The 6411-nt window shown below is 47.1% G+C and overlaps 1 long non-coding RNA gene across 1 annotated transcript; it reads right to left on the bottom strand.

Moving 5' to 3' along the window:
* Positions 1-3319: 3319 nt before the first annotated feature.
* Positions 3320-6189, bottom strand: LOC147372389 (uncharacterized). The gene is made up of 2 exons (XR_015164866.1): positions 4544-6189; positions 3320-4194 (listed from the first exon to the last, which is right to left on the bottom strand). It is a non-coding gene; the product is annotated as an uncharacterized LOC147372389 (long non-coding RNA).
* Positions 6190-6411: the final 222 nt, after the last annotated feature.

The raw sequence follows: 6411 nt of genomic DNA on the forward strand, positions 1-6411 counted from the left end.
TCAGGGCTCAAGTCAGGGAGAAATTTCCCAGCTTCTCCACAGCACCAGGATCCAAAGCAGGTCTGAAACCTGAAACCTTCGTGGTCTCAGCTGATTCAGCCCCTGATTCATTTTGAACTGATGGACAAGTTACTGCACCATCTAGTTCTCATTTTCATCTTTTTTAAACTGCATTAAAAAAAAAATAGCTAGTTAACAGGGTTGTTGGGAGGATATTAGAGAAGGTATTTTGACAGGGCTTCCACTTGCAGTAGCAGAGAAAAGGCGTTCTGAACTTCTGAGACTGGGCAGAGAGAAGAGGAAACTGATAACTCATACAAGGAAGATTGACCTGTTTGCCATTCATTTCTGGAACTTTCTGCTGCAGTGTTCCCCCATGGTGGTTTATGATTCTCTAGGGTTTTGCTGCTCTTCCAGGGGCTGTGAGAAAATTGCACCAAAACAATTGTGTTGCAAATCTTGTTCCTAGGACAGTACCCTATGCAATGTCGGTGAGCAAGAAATGTTTAACTTAATGAAACCAAGTTCAACTAGATTTTCTTTCATGCCTGCACACTAGGTTGCTTCAGTTCAGTTCAGTCGCTCAGTAGTGTCCAACTCTGCGACCCCATGAATCCCAGCACGCCAGGCCTCCCTGTCCATCACCATCTCCCGGAGTTCACTCAGACTCCCGTCCATCGAGTCAGTGAGCTCCTCTGTCTATGGGATTTTCCAGGCAAGAATACTGGAGTGGGCGGTCATTCCCAGGCAGCACAGTGGTAAAGAATCCACCTGACAGGGCAGGAGTCGCAGGGGACATGGGGTTCGGTCCCTGTGTCGGGAAGATCCCCTGGAGCAGAAAATGGCAACCCACTCCAGTATTCTTGCCTAGCAAATCCCAAGGACAGAGGAGCCTGGCAGGCTACACTCCACGCGGTCACAAAGTGTCTGATACGACTGATCACGAGCATGAAATTCCTGAAGGAAACAAACTACTAGATATCACTGCCAAAAAAAACCCCAAGATCTCTGTCCGCATCAAGTCAGCAACTAAGCCCATGTCCTCTGCCGCCACTTGAGTGTAGGGACACTCATCCCCAATCCGTCCACCAGGAAACCTCCCCAGTGAGACTTCAAGCCACTCCTGTTCCTCCCAGCTGGCCAGTGCCTGAATAAAGCAGCACGTGCCTTTCGACAGGGCCGTTACAGAAGCTGGTAGGATGCCTATTTTTTCACCCTCTTTAAAAATAACCCAGCACATTTTAAACTTCCTGCTTCATAGGGAAAAAAAAATAGAACTCAAACTCAGCAATCACATTGCACATTAGTTCCCATTCCTGATGAGGCAGTCAGATAACAGAGCCCCGCAAAAGGACACATCTCTAAGTTTAGCTCTGAATATGAAAAGACTATCTGCCTGCGTGAATAGGCAATTAAAAGAGATGCCCTGATGTCGCTGATACGTTCTTTGGATGTTGCTTTTCGGAGTTAACCTTTGGATGCATTCTGAATTTTAATGCCATTGCAAATCTCTGGTACTCAGCTGCAAAGACAGGAGGCAGGTGGTACAACATAGGGGCTCCAGGCTGGCCACCAGATTGCACCTCTGGGCCCATCGCTGCCGTCAGCTGCTTGGGTGAGCTTGGCAGGGCCTCTTCTCCATTCTAAACCTGTTTCCTCAACTCAAAATGAGAGTCTTTCTGAGCTGATGTTCTGCTGGGACATGTCACACACACTCCTCTTACTACATTTACACATTAGATAGATATCTCAGAATGGTCGTGATGCTGTTTAAGTGTGATAGAACGTTCTGGACTGCATGCAGGAGAACTTAGGAAAAGGGACCTCAGAGTATGATGTTGATGTCTTCTGTTAAAACAGGCAGGAAAGTAAAGAAGCCTTGCAACAAGGCTCCCAGGATTCCCAGGTGACTCAATGGCAAAGAATCCACCTGCCAAGCAGGAGACACAAGTTTGATCCCTGGGTTGGCAAGACCCCCTGGAGAAGGAAATGGCAGCCCACTCTAGTATTCTCGCCTGGAGAATCCCATGGACAGAGGAGCCTGGCGGACTACAGTCCATGAGGTCTCAAAGAGTCAGACACGACTTAGCGACTGAGCACAAGCACAAACAAGGCCCCCAGGATATGTCACTATAAGGATGCGTCTCACCAGATCATGGCCTCATGACTGCCATCTCCCTTTGTTTTCTTAACTTTTTGTTTTTCAATATAGATTCACAGGAAGTTGCAAGGAGAGTCCAGAGGGGTTCTGTGTGCCCTTCACCCAGTTCCCCCATTGGGAACATCTCAAGGGCCTCCAGTATAGTATCAGACCTGAGAACGGCCATGGGCACAATGTGAGTTTATGGCCCTAAGCCATTTATGACGTGGTACGTGTGTTTAACTGCCACCACAATCATTATTCCATCCACACAAAGATTCCCCCTCGTGCTGCCCCTTTATAGTCACTCCTACCCGCTTCCTGCACACACACCATCCCGAACCCCTGGAAACCACTCATCTGTTTTCCTCTGTAGTGTTGTCATCTTGAGAATGTCCTATAAGTGGAACCATATAATAAGTGGCTTTCTTCACTCAGACACAATGCCCTTGAGATCCATCCAAGAATTAATATTGCGTGTGTCAAGGGTTTGTTCCTTTTGTGTTGCTCAGTAGTATTCCCCAGTGTCCCATCTCCTTTTTACCAAAAGCACAAGCGTGTCAGGAAGTATGGCAGTGAGACAGCTTGGCTGTGGCAGCTGCCTCTCTGGTCAGAGCTCCCAGACAACGGTGTCTCCTGAGAGCAGGACACGACTGCCCCACCCCACAGCACTGAGGGGAGGCTGTCCATGATGTTAGTCCTACAGTTCCGTGTGGGTGATGAATCACTGAGAGCCACTGCTCTCACTTGGGCTCACTTGGGTCTTTCAGCTCTGCAGAAAGGTCCTTCTAAGACTGACTGACTTTTCCCAAACATCTCATTGACGGTATTGGAAAAGGTTTCTCACATTCACTTTGTATATACATCACGGGGCATCTCATTGAAATGCAGGTTCTGATTCAGTGGGGCTAGGTCGAGCTTGAGATTCAGCATCTTGAACAAGCATCCAGGTGATGCCGATGCTGCTGGTCCAGGGACCGCACTTTGAGTAGCAAAGGTGTAGAGTGTGGAGATTCATCTCCAACATTTCCTGCTGCCAGACCAACCTGGGGCTTTTGTTCTATCACCTGGCCTTTAGAAAGGCCAGGTGGATTATTATGAGCCTGTCTTTCTGACCCAGACCCTGAAGACATTTAGTACATCTGGGGAAATCATTTCAAATTCTGTTTTTCTAGGTGGTTTCAGAATTATCCCTAAGGAATTATTTGCACAGAACTTCATACTACCCTCCCTTTTTCCTGATCTACGTTGGGTCTAAATCAAATGTATTTATCTCACAGGTGTTTACTGATGTTGTAAGATGCATAAGGGACTCTCCTCTCTGCCATCAAACACCCACCCTCTCCCTCGCTTTTCCTTTCCCTTTTTCCTTCAGGGCAGGCAGTAGAAGAAAAGGAGAAAATTCTTGTTTATTTTAAGGCTGTTTTATGAGGCCTCTTTCTGCACTCACGGAGACCCCTGGGAGTGGTTAGGGACCCAGGAGGATCAAGAAGGGAACAATCAAAGGCAGCTGTCCCTTCTGTGGTTCCCTTGAAAACACTTTGATAGTGAAGAGGGAAGAGAGAAGCATCTGCCTGAGACGGCTGCCGGGTGACCTTGAGATTCCGACAGCATGTGCTGCAGGGGAGGGAGGGGGCAGGATTTCATCCATAATTCCTCCCTTTCCTTGTCAAGGGAATGACTGCACTTTTTCAGCACTTCAAAGGCATCACTCTCATACATTAAATATCTTGGTTGGGGGTGGGGGGAAGCTCAGACACCATTTTCCATTGAACAAGTAATAAGGAACTACATAAAGTCTGTTTTCCTAGAAATTCCCTGGACCAGGGAGTGAGTCCCTGCCCCAGAAGTGTGAGGGTTTCAGTTGACCGTTAAATTTAATGTGAGTCAGGTGTGTGGCATGGTCACTCAGGAGAGTTAATCTGGGTCCAGGCTTCGTCAGTAGAAGCAGGATGGCTGGGATGGTTCTCTGTGCTCTGGAGGGATCCCTGCTGGAGCTGTGTGTCCATTGAGGGCCTGGATGAATCAGGGTTCCCAGCAGCAAGCAACTCCAGCTAATTTAAGACAAAAAAGGAATTTATTCAAAGATATTATTTTTTTTTCCCAAACTTATTTTTTTAATTGAAGGAAAATTGCTTCACAATACTGTATTGGCCTCGGCCATCCATCAACATGAATCAGCCACAGGTGCACATATGACCTCTCTCTCCTTAACCTCCCTCCCGCGTCCCACCCGCTCCCACTGCTTTAGTTGTTACAGAGCCCAGCTTTGAGTTCCTTGAGTCATGCATCAAATTCCCATTTGTTACCTACTTTACGCATGGTAGTGAATATGCTCCCATAGATGATTCATGCAATTGTTGAGAGGGTTAGAGAAAGATGAGGCTTTTAGGAATAACTTACAAACCGTGACACAGAAAAGTCCTGATGAAGCCATTGCTGTCAGGGCTGCCAGCAGATACTGCGAAGGCAGGAATTGACAACAGCAGGTCTGCAGTTACCAGGGGCTTGATTTCTGTGACTACTACACCCATAAGCACCTGTACCATTCCTGCAGCAGGAACTCAGCCTCCCTGAGATGCTCAGTGCTTCTGCCTCCATCTGCGAGAACAGTGTTTCAGCTCAGTGAAGCCCACTGCTGGAACCTGAGACATGGGACTGTGTCTGCGGTACAGGGGAGGCTGGGAATTTCAGTTCTTACTGCCGCATTAGGGAGACAGGACCTAAACTGTGGATTTCTACAAATAGAGAAAGATGATGGGTGCCCATGAAACAACAGGTGTCCCCTGCACGTAACAAAAGCCACAGAGAAACTGCAGCCTCATCAGAAGGAAATAATCGGACAGTGACAGAACAGCTGAAGAAGTGGGGCTGCTTCTCTCCATAGAAGAGAGGACTTGGGTGACCATCGTGGTCATCTTCTGAGGGAGAGATTTCATGCTGCTGCTGCTGCTAAGTCGCTTCAGTCGTGTCTGACTCTGTGCGACCCCATAGACGGCAGCCCATGAGGCTCCCCCGTCCCTGGGATTCTCCAGGCAAGAACACTGGAGTGGGTTGCCATTTCCTTCTCCAATGCATGAAAGTGAAAAGTGAAAGTGAAGTCGCTGAGTCTTGTCCGACTCTTAATGACCCCATGGACTGTGGCCCACCAGGCTCTTCCGTCCATGGGATTTTCCAGGCAAGAGTGCTGGAGTGGGGTGCCATTGCCTTCTCCAAGAGATTTCATACATAAAAGGAATTAGCCACATTCAGTATGGCCACAGGGATTAGAGCTGTTCCAATGATGGACTCTTCAAGCATTTCACCTAAGCACAAAAAAGAAATTTTAGAAGTCAGAACAAAGCCTTCTCAAGATGAATGACTTCTCTCATGAGGTAGTGAATTCCCCATCACCAGAAGCACTCAAGAAAATCCTGGTCCACCACTTGCTAGAGATTCAAGCAGTAAACAGGAGCAGGGTAGAATTTAGAGGTCTCTTACAAGTCGGGGATTTTGTCCTAATTAGTTCTTTCCTTCTGATAGTAATCATCAATTTGGCCTTAAGAAAGAAATCAATCTTCATAGATCTTACATAGAATTTGATCTCCCGGCCTTTACCTTTTGCCAGAGCTTCATTTTATTAAAATCTGCCACCTTATTTATCCTTATACAGTTAGTGAGGTGGCAGATCTATTCATTAGTCTTACTTATCAAATACAGAAGGAAGAGAAATGTTCTACCAAGCCTCACCAGCCGGAAAGAGAAAAAGTAGCTAGAAGCAGTTCAGTCGCTGAAAAATGGGACTTCTTTTTATAAGGGGTAAAGAATAGATTTCAGTAAAGCAATCAAGTTAGGGAGGGCCATTTTTTAAAGTAGAAAGATATCCAGGTGTGTGAAATCATGTGTGTTAACGCCGCAACTCTTATGCGTTTTTAAAGGCAGACTCAGAGAAAAACCATGAGTGGTGCATTAGTTTGGCCACGAGTCCTGGTGAGTGAGTCCCCTGCCAGCCTCAGTCTTCTCACCTGCAAAATGGGAACATCAGGGGAATTCCCTGGTAGTCCAGTGGTTAGGACTCAGTGCTTTCACTGCTGTGCACCTAGGTTCAGTCTCTGGTTGGGGAGCTAAGATCCTGCAAGCTGCATGGCATGGCCAAAAAAATTAAAATTAAGAAAAGGAAGAATGGGACTGTCACTGCATTGATGAAGCCAGAGGTGCAGAGGCACTTTTGCAGCAGTGGGGGGAGTGAGGAGGAAGGTTCTGTCAAAATGCAGAATGCAGTGTTCACCAAG

This window comes from Bos grunniens, chromosome 5 (genome assembly GCF_055505025.1).
Source record: "Bos grunniens cultivar Pamir isolate PY7600 chromosome 5, Bosgru_T2T1.0, whole genome shotgun sequence".
NCBI classification, from domain to species: domain Eukaryota; kingdom Metazoa; phylum Chordata; class Mammalia; order Artiodactyla; family Bovidae; genus Bos; species Bos grunniens.